Source organism: Balearica regulorum, chromosome 3 (genome assembly GCF_011004875.1).
Source record: "Balearica regulorum gibbericeps isolate bBalReg1 chromosome 3, bBalReg1.pri, whole genome shotgun sequence".
In the NCBI taxonomy this organism is placed as follows: domain Eukaryota; kingdom Metazoa; phylum Chordata; class Aves; order Gruiformes; family Gruidae; genus Balearica; species Balearica regulorum.
The window spans coordinates 34,656,955-34,669,962 of NC_046186.1; the positions used below are offsets into that span (position 1 = coordinate 34,656,955).

The 13,008-nt window shown below is 40.8% G+C and overlaps 1 long non-coding RNA gene across 1 annotated transcript in view; it reads left to right on the forward strand.

Annotated features, from left to right (window-relative positions):
- The first annotated feature begins 5,059 nt into the window (after window positions 1-5,059).
- LOC142600945 (uncharacterized) overlaps window positions 5,060-13,008 on the forward strand; it is a 316,564-nt gene continuing 308,615 nt past the window's right edge. Inside the window, exon 1 of the long non-coding RNA XR_012834446.1 lies at window positions 5,060-5,085. This is a non-coding gene — a long non-coding RNA (uncharacterized LOC142600945). The remainder of the gene's footprint in view (window positions 5,086-13,008) is intronic.

Genomic DNA, 13,008 nt, shown 5'->3' on the forward strand with positions numbered 1-13,008 from the left:
ATGGATGAGGTTAGTGGAAAAGGAGTTTCATAATCATAGAAATATTCTCTATCACAGCAAAAGATTCACAGTCTAATATATTTTATAGTAAAATTTCTGTCTGATTTATCAAGATTCATTCTCTGCAGATATTAAAACACCCACTAACAGATGAACAATTGCTAATGTATACATTGGTATATATACATAAATCCTTTATATTGTAAATTTAATTATAAGGTATTCCTAGGACTGATAAAAAGGCAAAAATGAATGCCAGATTCTTTCTTCCATTTCCAATACCTGTACAGAAAAATGATATGAAAAAAAATTGAAAAGCATTTGTTTTATACATTCCTATAATAATCTTGCTGTATGTCTTCCCTTTCTCTTTTGGAATTCCTAGTAGCCTTTCCAGGATGAAGTTTAAAAATAACCCCCAAAGACCTCCTCTTTTAGTTATTTTATCAGGGCTGGTTCCTGTGAAGGTACAGTTACTGCAAAACTTCTAGGAAGAATCCTAAAAAAACCCAGAATCTACCTTTAATAAATACTATGTGTGACCTCATAGCATTTATTCATTATGTTCTCATGGTAATTTCAGTACAGGATTCTTGTTCTTCCTGTTAATTCCCACTGCATGCAAATGGACTATGTAGGACGCCTCTGTCTCCAATCAACGTGCTAGAGACATTCTCAGAAAGAAGGCATGGTTAGAAGTAGGTCCAATAATTCCAGAGTACAACAATAGAATCACTGCATCATCTCAAATTGCTGTTAAAAATATTTTCTTAACTTGCTTTTCCAGCTGGCTTAAATTCTTTGTTTTAGCTCTGTGGAAATCAGATTCATCTTGACCCTGAACACATTGATGAGTTCCTGGTCCATTTGTTATTACAAATGGTTATTTTTTAGAGTACAAACAGTGGCAAGCAGAAATGTCACAGAAATGTTATCTTAACTGTGGTAGACCATGGGAAATCCAAGTTTGGGCAAAATTTTAACCTTTTACTTTCACTGCAAGGTGGGAGCATTTCAATTTTACTGACTTCTTTTAATTTCACATTTGTTTAAAAAGGGCCTCTGTTGTCTGTAACAAATTCTGTGGGTCTCCAAAAGCAGCTATGTGGACTACATGTGCTGTTTTTCCTAGTATTTCATCAGGCTCATCGTTAACATTAAACATATCAAAGAGCCAAAATAAAACAAACTGCAACAGCAGAGATGCACATTTCTGTATACTAGCAGGCTAATTTGTGAATTATACTTTTTAAATAACTTCATTAAAAATTGTCATTTGGAAAAACCCAAACCACATATCTATGTTTTTTTTCCAAGCTTTTAAGCTTTTTACTTCCCTTGCATTCCTGAAGTGATGGAAACATGGTGCAAAACATGGCCAAGGGATTACAATAAAATCTTGAAGGGCAGAAGTAACGTGCTTGAGATATTTAAAAAATTCAAAACTGCGGCCATAGCGGTTCCCCCAGTACAACAGAGTTACTGGGAAGCTGAAGTAAACTCAGAGGGCTCCCTAGATGGTTGGGCAGCTGGAAAACATGGCGTGGGTGGACTACTCCCACTTAAATATCACAAAGATATTTAAGTTATTTTTGGATTTGCTATGGTTTCTAATTACTTGTTCTTGAAGTAATAACTTTGAAAATTGGATAGGAGTATTTTCCCAAAGGCATAGTATCTTACACCTTGTTTGACAAAGACTGAGCATGTTTTCTTATTAGACAGTAAGGCTTAAATACTTAGGCCTCACCATGAAAAAAACCCAAACAAACAAACCAAAATATTTAGGGTAGGAATTGAAGAAATTCTTGAAGTTGTGCAAATGAGTGACACTGTTTAAATGACTCTTGTAATAAACAGACATATTAATTTTCTTTAGAAATCAATGCATCAAATCTGGGATGTGAATCAAAACCACAAGCAAGTTATCTAAGTACATTTAGAAATTCACTTTTAAAACTACTGAATTTGAATTTTCATGTCAATGGGCTCTGACGTTAAGTGGGTTATTTTAAACTCTTCTGTGAATGTTCCTCATATTGCTCACTGGGGCTGAGTCTCTGGATCTATGTGGATCTCAGAAGAGAGGACAGTGAAACTCTTCCTATTAGTTAGACTGACCCAAGCTAGCTGATCAACTGCTTCATACTCTTGGATTCCTTGCTAAGCTCTCACATCACAGCGTTTGTGAGTAATGTTTCACATCATCTCCAGTTGGCTCAGAGACCATGTCCCATTCTGGCGGGTGATGACCCAGTGACTATTATTCATGTCTTCATCACCTCTTGGCTAGAGTATAGTCCTGTGATAAACCTGGACATGATGCCTACAGCACGTAGGAAACTACAACTAATAGAGAAGGCTGGAACACGTCTCTGCAGGCACACTGGCTACCATGGGTACACCAAGCCTCCCTACAGAGATTTCCCATGGAATTTCAGCTCAAGTTCAAATTCCTTTTCTACTAGCAAAAAACCAGATTCTAACTCTCTGATGAAGATTATGATTAAGAGCTCTGCTCTTTTTCCACGGACAGTGTATTGTAAATGGAGCAAAGCTTATCTCTCAGAGCTTTCTTGTGGTGCAAACTGAGTCCTAGACTTCCTGCAGGGACAAAAGATCATTAATTTCTCTTCCTCAAGTCCTCCTCCATTTTGCCTTCTTTAATGTAAACACATAATAGTTTCTGTAATCCTAAAGCTTAGACCCTGCTAGAACACTGTTCCTTCTGGAGAGGATGAGAAAACAGAAATCATGCCAGAGACGCACAGTCCTGTTGCTTACTGCAGAGCAGGAGGTCAGGGAGTAACTGAAGACTGCAGCCAGGAGGACCTAGGTGGTGGACCAGACTGATCATGCACAACTAATAGCAAGTTCAGAGTCAAAGTTGTGCTTTTCTTTCGAACAGAGGCTGTTAAAAGGCATAGTGGCTAGATTTAGTGGTGGAAAATATTATCTGAGTTTGCTGAAAAATTCTTTTTGTTCACTACCACTAAAAACAGTTGATAAAATCAGAGAAATATTTTAAGTCTTTAATTCATCAGAGTATTTACCCAGACATCTAAGTCCATTCCTATTTAGTGAAGTATGTGAGTATTTTAGTGTTTTGCATCTACAACTTTTCTATTCATTCTGGCCATGTGAAAAGTAGGCCTGGATGTTAATACATGAAGGAAGCAAGTTTCAGAGTTTTCTGTTGTGGAAGCAGAACATCTGACATGTTAATGCAAATACAAAATTGGACAAGCTAAGAATGCTTCGCTAGTCCCTCTGAAGTAAGCAATTAGTCCTCAGAGCAGAACTGAAGAAGTTACAATTTATATAACTTGGACTCCTGATAAAGAAGAGATTATGGCTCTATGTATGACTGATACGGAGGTACAATTCCTAGATCCATTTCAGGTAGAATAATAATAGCAAAAAAAGTTGCCAGGTAGAGCTTCCAAAACTCTGCTTCCTGAATATAGTCTCTAGAAAAAAACCTCCACAAACAAATTTCTAAATATTTAAGTGGAATCTCTCCACATAACTAACTATGTCTTATCCTAGGGAACTCTGTAAATCTCCTCTATAATGTTTTCCTTAATTCATTCTTCTGTACATGATCCAGTGAAAGCAATCCCTTCTATGTACCACAGCTGACCTACTGTACCAGTTCAATTTGAGAGAAATGCAATAAAAACTAGCTAAAGAATGTGCTGATGAGAACAGTTATTGAGGGAAGCTGTCATGAGGTTTATAGAACCTTCTTAGTTTGCTGGTGCCCAAGATCAGCTGAGCTAGGAAAGCAGATACCTGCAGCTGGGAATCAAAGCCAGCTTTCAAATGCAAGTATTATCGATATTATGGAGGAGTGCATCTGAAGAGGAAAGCAGGATATGCCTTGACAGCACCAAAAATCTGTCCATCGTACTGTTTTCCCTAGACCTAAGCATTTTGTGGTCCAGCTGGGAAGAAATTTAAAGGATTACAACAGCTAAAAAGGCAGGAATATAGGTCTGTATGTAGGTATATTTCAGGTTCAGAAGAATTATTTTTTAAAAATGCTATATTAAATTCAGTGTGAAAAGCCTGAACTGTTCTGATTCTAGTCAATTCAAAGGAGTCTTAATGATTTTGTGGCTCTGAAGTGCACTGCAGTTGCTTGCACTTCTATCGTCAACATTTGAATAAGGTCTTGCAGTTCACTGAAATAATTCCGATTCCTCCACCCATTTCTGGTTTTTCCATATGACTTTCTAGTCAGTGTGTCAACAGGGAACTCCAGCCATGGTTAATGAGGATGAACCAGTTATCTGACTGTGTTGGTTTTGCGTGGCAAGGTTTTGGTAGCGGGGGGGCTACAGGGGTGGCTTCTGTGAGAAGCTGCTAGAAGCTTCCCCTGTGTCTGATAGAGCCAATGCCAGCCGGCTCCAAGACGGACCCGCCGCTGGCCAAGGCCAAGCCAATCAGCGCCTCTGTGATAACATATTTAAGAAAGAGAAAAAACAGTTAGAGAGAGCTTTTGCAGCCAGAGAGAGGAGTGAGAAGATGTAAGAACATCTGCAGACACCAAGGTCAGTGAAGAAGGAGGGGGGAGGAGGTGCTCCAGGCGCCGGAGCAAGATTCCCCTGCAGCCCGTGGTGAAGACCATGGTGAAGCAGGCTGTCCCCCTGCAGCCCATGGAGGGAGGATGAGGGGGTGTAGCGATTCCACCTGCAGCCCGTGGAGGACCCCACGCCGGAGCAGGTGGAGACACCTGAAGGAGGCTGTGGCCCCGTGGGAAGCCCGCGCTGGAGCAAGCTCCTGGCAGGACCTGTGGATCCATGGAGAGAGGAGCCCACGCCAGAGCAGGTTTGCTGACAGGACTTGTGACCCCGTGGGGGACCCACGCTGGAGCAGTTTGCTCCCGAAGGTCTGCACCCCGTGGAGGAGACTCACGTTGGAGAAGGCCGTGAAGGACTGTCTCCCGTGAGAGGGACCCCACGCTGGAGCGGGGGAACAATGAGTCCTCCCCCTGAGGATGAAGAAGCGGCAGAAACACCGCGTGATGAACTGACCGTAACCCCCACTCCCCGTCCCCCTGTGCCGCTGGGGGGGGCGGAGGTTGAAGCCGGGAGTGAAGTTGAGCCCGGGAAGATGGGAGGGGTGGGGGGAGGTGTTTTAAGATTTTGGTTTTATTTCTCATTCCTCTGCTCTGTTTTGCTTAGTAATAAATAAGATGAATTCCCTCTCTAAGTTCGGTCTGGTTTGCTCGTGATGATAATTAGAGAATGATCTCTCCCTGTCCTTATCTCGACCCGTAAGTTTTACCTTTTCTCCCCTGTCTAATGAAAGAGGGGAGTGATAGAGCGGCTCTGGTGGGCACCTGGCCCTCAGCCAGGGTCAACCCACCACAGTCCTTTTTGGCGCCCAATGTGGGGCACGAGAGACTCGAGATAAGGATAGTAATTGGAAGAGGTAACGGGCAAAACATTGACTGAACGTAACTTGAGAGTGATATATTTGTGAAGGGACTAGAGATAGATTTTGTGTGTAGATTGTCCACTCTTGTTTGGTGTTGTGATAGTGTTGTTTTGATGTTGGTGTGGGGAATTCTTTTTTTTTTTTTTTTTTTTTTTCTTTTTCTTTGTTGATGTGATTAGTGTTTGTGAAGTTTTGTGTTGAATGTATATTTTAATGGTAATTCTTAAATATGTGATTCACAGAGGCGAGGGGTGGAATGTGTTGGTTTTGCGTGGCAAGGTTTTGGTAGCGGGGGGGCTACAGGGGTGGCTTCTGTGAGAAGCTGCTAGAAGCTTCCCCTGTGTCTGATAGAGCCAATGCCAGCCGGCTCCAAGACGGACCCGCCGCTGGCCAAGGCCAAGCCAATCAGCGCCTCTGTGATAACATATTTAAGAAAGACAAAAACAGTTAGAGAGAGCTTTTGCAGCCAGAGAGAGGAGTGAGAAGATGTAAGAACATCTGCAGACACCAAGGTCAGTGAAGAAGGAGGGGGAGGAGGTGCTCCAGGCGCCGGAGCAAGATTCCCCTGCAGCCCGTGGTGAAGACCATGGTGAAGCAGGCTGTCCCCCTGCAGCCCATGGAGGGAGGATGAGGGGGTGTAGCGATTCCACCTGCAGCCCGTGGAGGACCCCACGCCGGAGCAGGTGGAGACACCTGAAGGAGGCTGTGGCCCCGTGGGAAGCCCGCGCTGGAGCAAGCTCCTGGCAGGACCTGTGGATCCATGGAGAGAGGAGCCCACGCCAGAGCAGGTTTGCTGACAGGACTTGTGACCCCGTGGGGGACCCACGCTGGAGCAGTTTGCTCCCGAAGGTCTGCACCCCGTGGAGGAGACTCACGTTGGAGAAGGCCGTGAAGGACTGTCTCCCGTGAGAGGGACCCCACGCTGGAGCGGGGGAACAATGAGTCCTCCCCCTGAGGATGAAGAAGCGGCAGAAACACCGCGTGATGAACTGACCGTAACCCCCACTCCCCGTCCCCCTGTGCCGCTGGGGGGGCGGAGGTTGAAGCCGGGAGTGAAGTTGAGCCCGGGAAGATGGGAGGGGTGGGGGGAGGTGTTTTAAGATTTTGGTTTTATTTCTCATTCCTCTGCTCTGTTTTGCTTAGTAATAAATAAGATGAATTCCCTCTCTAAGTTCGGTCTGGTTTGCTCGTGATGATAATTAGAGAATGATCTCTCCCTGTCCTTATCTCGACCCGTAAGTTTTACCTTTTCTCCCCTGTCTAATGAAAGAGGGGAGTGATAGAGCGGCTCTGGTGGGCACCTGGCCCTCAGCCAGGGTCAACCCACCACACTGACAAAGCAATTCTATTTTACTGTTTCACATGGTTCAAAAGAACATAGTTCAGCTGTAAATATCACTTTCTCACATGTCAGTGTGAAAATCACATTGTCAGTGAAAATAAGTCACCTGTGGAAGCTTTGAAGATTGCTCTCTGGAAGCCTGTGCATTGGTAGAAATTAAATATGCTATGCAAACCCTATCAATTTAGCAGTTAAATAGTTTGCGCGTTAATCAGGGCCATACACATTTAAGTGATGCAAGTAATTGGTACAGCAAAAGGAAAGAAGGCGGAGGAATAACGAAATTAACACAATAATCACAAGTAACTGCTGGGAACTTTCCTAGAACTGCTAGGAACTTACCTAGTTATCCCATGGTATGTTTAAGGTATACTACTGAAACAGTTTCAGTTGCACAAAGAAAAAACAAATAGAAGAAAAAGTAAAACCAATTTTATTGTGTTCTCTTTAGTCACATATGTGGCAGACCTACACTTCTGTTCCTTAACCTGGACAGACCATCTGTGGGTCATCCAGTACTTGGTGGAACTCACTGATAATTTGGTCAGTGGCTTTGTTCTGTTATACTGTGTTACATAACAAGTGCATTATATTCCTCTTCTATGCAAAAAAGTGCTGTTAGTACCTCAGTGATAATTTGCACTGATGAATGAAAAGATATACATAACCGCAGATGTAAAATGAGGTTGTTAATACAAATGCACACTAAGATAAATGCTAGCATGTAGACATCATTTTCATTGACATTATGCTCTTCAGAGTCTTTGCACAGAATGCTTTTACTGTTTCCCTATAAAAGCTATTTGTCACTCAGTAACAAATTAAGGTCCCAGTGGTCAGTCTATTTTTTCTTTCTTCATTGTTCTTTATTTATAACTTGATGCATAAACTACACAGGAATTTTCCAAACATAAAGAAAGACAAGAACTATTGCTTCATACCCTTAAGCATCTAAAATAACAAAGATATTTGGAAATGCTCTCACTGTACTAAATCCCAGATGACAGCATTAGCTCATTTCTATTGTGATTTCCTTTGTTTGTGTTCCTAAGTATAAATGATGCGAATAGTATGACTACAAATAATATCATGATTGTGCACTAGTTCATTGCTGGCAAAAAGAACTTTAGGACAGCCTTATTAAGGCTAACTCCATACTTTTCGCCTTGGATACTCTCTATTTACTGCAGGGCAAGATCTATATTTATCTGTTCTGACAGCCCTCAGCACAGCATCCAATGGCTCCAGGAGCTGGCCTCTGGACTGGCAGGCAAGCTCTGTTATGAGCAGATTTGTTAATGTAATTCCTCTCATGCTTAAAAAAACCCATTTCCCTGTGAGATGTTCAAAACACTCTAAAAAGGAGATATCATAAACTTTCTCTAAAACAAGAGAAATGTGCCCAGATTAAGTACTATGCAGAAGTTTTTTCTGTGAATCAGGGGTATTTTGCTATTTTTGATTCACATAATGTCAGAAAAAGTATGGATGGACATGAAGCAAAAGGTACAACTTCAAGAAGCAAAAGTCAAAACTTTCTGTACAGGAAGTTGTATCACTCCTCTGGCCAGTATGAGATTTCATCACCTCCAGATGGTGGTGTAGACACGACTTGATTTAAAGACATCAGAGCACTCTTGAAAAGTTCATTAGCACTCCCAGTCTCATACACATTATACACCTATATTGTGTATAGTGGCCTTTGCATTAAATTATGTATTGCGTGTGAGTATTTCTCTATAGAAAAACACAGATAAATGATGTTATTGTATCACATCCACTTGTATCTGCAGGATACAATCACACAACAACCAGTATCAATGCCCAAAGAAACTCCCAAACTTTCTAGAACTGTTGTGCCATTTCAATTCACAGCTACAAAGACAAGAAAGAGAGAAGGAAAAAAGCAAGGAAAGTAAGCATGGTGGAGAAGAGATACAATGGAGTAACAATAATACTTGGACTGTGTGAGGGTGCTCATTAAGAGAAAAAGGACAAAACCATGAGGCAGAAACTTGCATAGTCAAGTGAAAAAACAACAATGTAAAATTGAAAGAAGAGCAGAGAAAATACAGTTGGGGGAACAATGCTCAATGGAATTGAGATACAAAACATCTGAAGGACAGTAGTGGCCAAAAAGGTGAATATATATTATTTTTCATATGCTCTGTGGGTCCATGGCAACACCCACCACCAGACTTTGTCATAACGTGATAAATTTCATAATTCTGAATGCACTTTTGGGGTAAATTGTTTTGACATTGTAAATCCCAATGAATTTACAATTTTTTCCAGGGCCAAAAATGATAAAACTAACAATAGAAATGAGACTGTTCTGAGGATGAAACAGTTTACCTCTACCAGTAAAAAAAAAAAAAAAAAAAAAAAAAAAAAGTCATGATTTTTTTAAACATTATTCTTCTAAGATATTTTATACTAAAAGCATGAAAGATCTGTAGTGTGATAGGGAAAAAAGAGTAAAGAACTTTTTTTTTGTTCCCTCCAGATAGCTCCTGAGTTACAAATAGACTGTCAATTTGAAACTTAAAGAATGGTATCAAGGATAATCATAGTGCCTAGCTCCATCTGGAACTTCATCTCATACCATATACATGTTTTTTTTAAATGTCTGACAGAATTGGGTTTGCTTAGCATTGAGAAAAGAAGGCTTAGAGGTGACCTCATCACCATGTTCCAGTACTTAAAGGGTGGCTACAGAGAAGATGGAGACTCCCTTTTTACAAGGAGTCACATGGAAAAGACGAGGGGTAATGGGTGCAAGTTACTCCTGGGGAGATTCCGATTGGATACAAAAGGAAAATTTTTCACACTGAGAACAATCAGCCACTGGAATAATCTCCCCAGGGAAGTGGTGGATTCCCCAACACTGGACACTTTTAAGATTGAGCTGGATGGGGCGCTGGGCCATCTTGTCTAGATGATGCTTTTATCTAGACAGAGCTTTTGCCAAGAAAGGTTGAGGTCCCTTCCAACCTGGTATTCTATGATTCTATGATGTGTTGATCAGGTGGATTTAAAAACTCTGAGAAAAAATATTCTGAGTAAATAATATCCTAATTTATAAATGTCAGTCATCCAAGGAATTCTCTGAGTTTCTGACTGGGGAGTTCATTTCTTAAGGATAAGCTGCCGCAGGGAGGCAGACCAGTTTATCATCAATTTTTTTTTTTTCCCCCACTAGTTATAATTATTGTAGTTTCATGCTGGGCAGCCAGTGCACTGTGTGTATATGTGTAGACTTAGGGGCAAGATGGAGGGAATGAAGACAGAAAAAGATAAAGTCAGCTTGATGCTCTTCCCACTGAAAAAAAGCCTGATTACTTACCTAGACTTTAGACTATTCTCTCTAATTTTGCTCAACAGTTCTATTGACGTCAATGGAAATTCCAAATGTAGAATAAAGACAGAATACAGCTTATTGTCATTTTGGAGCATAACAAAATATAAATCAGACATTTATAAAATGTTTCTAGTTGCAGTCATTGCAGAATACATCATTCTTGATAAGTTTTCACAAGCATGAAGGTAGGAGTCACCCAAAGCGGTAATCAGAATTCAATGCAAAATAATATAAATTTGTATTTTTAAGGCTTAAAAAGCATTGGCTGTATATTTCTCCCTCGCAAATGGCAGCCAAGAATTGTCAGATGAAAGATACATGTTATCCCTGCTAATGATGTCACCAGTTTACTTTTTAATGTGCATATATTAATCATTTTGTTTATAAGGTGATTTTCCAAAGAAAAAAAAAGAGAGGTCAAGCTGCCTCATTAAAAACAACCCAAGAAGAGAAAGCAAATGGGCACAGTAGATATTAAATAGTTATTAAAAAAAATGTTATCATTCATTAATCAGTTTAAGTGGTTTTATCTGATTGCTGTGCCAGTTAATATGTCTATGCCTGGAACTCTTATAACATAAAAAAACTGGAATGGGAGAGGTAAATCATTTATATAAGTCTATTTCCAGCCAAACTTAATCCAAAATCCAGAAAGGAGGCAGATTTTGATCTTACTGTGACCCTGATGACAAATGCACATAAGCTGATTTCTTGGAAGTTCTTTTCAATTGTCTTTTTGGTATGTAGCAGAGGAGTGCTGGATGAAAAAAATAGAAAATACTGAACTGCAATTTTTGAATCATTTCTTTTGCTGTAACTGTGTTTTACTGTTCAGTGGCACACATCCTCCATCAGAAATTTTGTAACCTACCAATAGTTTTTCTGTGAAGACTTGCCGAATGTAGCCAGGTCCGTACTTCCAGGTGGGTTGGCCATTCAGTCAGATGAAATGGCTTTAGGATGTGGGAGTTCATAGCTAATGATGATCTAGGTTGGAATATGGGACAGGAAAGGACTTTGGAGATCAAGTTCATTGTTTTGCAACTGCAAGCAGCACTGTCTCTTCCATGGGCTTTGTCTGCCCCTCCTTCCACACAGTAAAACAGAATGTACTTGCAAAATGCCAGAAAACACAAGATTGGCAACATGCTCTGCTAAGCCAGTAACTGCTTTCAAGTTGGCACTACTGCAGTCCTGCAAGAGGAAAGACTTTGGTGGACCAGCTCAGAATCTGGTGAATAATGAAACCTGTTTACTCTAAAAGAAAAGCTAAAAATATAAATATAAAAACATCCTGGTTTCTGCCACAGCAGACTGGGGGAGAATTCCTTCTCGAGCACTAATCTGATGTTGGATACATCACAAGCAAAAGCCATTGATCTGGCACTGGAGAGATTTCTAACCATCAGTAGATGATGCAATTCCTGACTAAGCAAAACTCAGTGAAATTATTGATACTTTGAAACTAAATTTATACTTGTTCAGATGACAGTGGACCCGAGTATGAACAGATTTGCTGTTGCTGGCACTGTTTACCAGCTCTGTTCTGCATGCACCACATGCTGTAGTAGGATTAAAGTAGCTCATCGTTTCATCTACTCAACATCTAGGCAATGATAATCTTGACTACTGAGTGAAGAAGGTACGTGCCACTCAATGTTATCAAAGCATTTACAATGAAACAATTTGCTCGCAAGTGTGGGCCCCAAATAAATCTGTTTCCTTTGTGAGAGCGGTATACCCCATGATCCTAGAAACCTGGGATTTGTGGTGAGTTTTTTAAAAAACATTACTTGGTTATGATGATTATTCCTGACTGGACAACGTTCTGAGCAACCTGCTGTCTTTGTCCCTGCTTTCAGCAGGAGTTTGACTGGATGATCTCCAAAGGTCCATTCCAACCTCAATGCTTCTCTGATCCTGTATTTCTATTATTATGATTAATTGTGTTAAATTATGATTACATGTGTTGACTAATTATTAAAGAGGCATATGCAAACATTTAGTGCTCATGGGTGTATAGATCTGTGTATGTACAGGTACAGCTTTGTTGTGCATGGAGCCCTGAAGAGATACCAGTCACCATCATCTCCTGCTAGGTTACCATGGCACTGGCATCCCTGGAAATGTAATCAGGGATATTACCATAAAAGGTTGGGTTACCAAAAGCACTGACGCTGGTGAGACATACTCGGAGGGGAGGACTTCAAGGCTATGGGAATCTGTGGTTTCTGGTGTTGTGGGAAGAACCTTCCCCCACAGTTGGCATGCCAGGGCCTGAGTGCCTTGCTGCTGAGGCAGTCCTGCCCTGTGAGAGGTGGTAGGCCAGATTCCCCATCCACACTGGGCATGATTCCCTTCTTACCTCTTCAATATGTGGCGGTGATGGAAACGATGAGACAATACATAAATGCCAGAAGAATTTTTGTACATATCCAAACAAAAAACTAATTTAATCTAACTGTCTCCTGGCTGTGTCTTGTTAGACGTAAACTGTATTGAACTTTCAGAAATGTTTAGCAATGTCAAAATTTAATTACTATTTAGTGGGAACAAAGTTACGTACGTAAATTGCACAATTTTCAGGGAAAGTCAACCTTTGGATGGTGTGCTAATAAGGACTGGGCGATCTTTGGCATTTACAGTGGAAAGAAATGCATTACAGAATGGAAAATAAAGCCTATGTTAAGCATGTGCAAAGGTACAACATTAAGTAGACAGATACACTGGAAGACATAATTATACTGAGCTCATGTTTCTAGCTACAAGGGTGAATTTTCTCCACAACACTGCAATGGCTGCAAGATCCCTAAGCCTCAGCATTTCTTTGTTGTTTAGTAAATCACTGTGAGGTCTATTG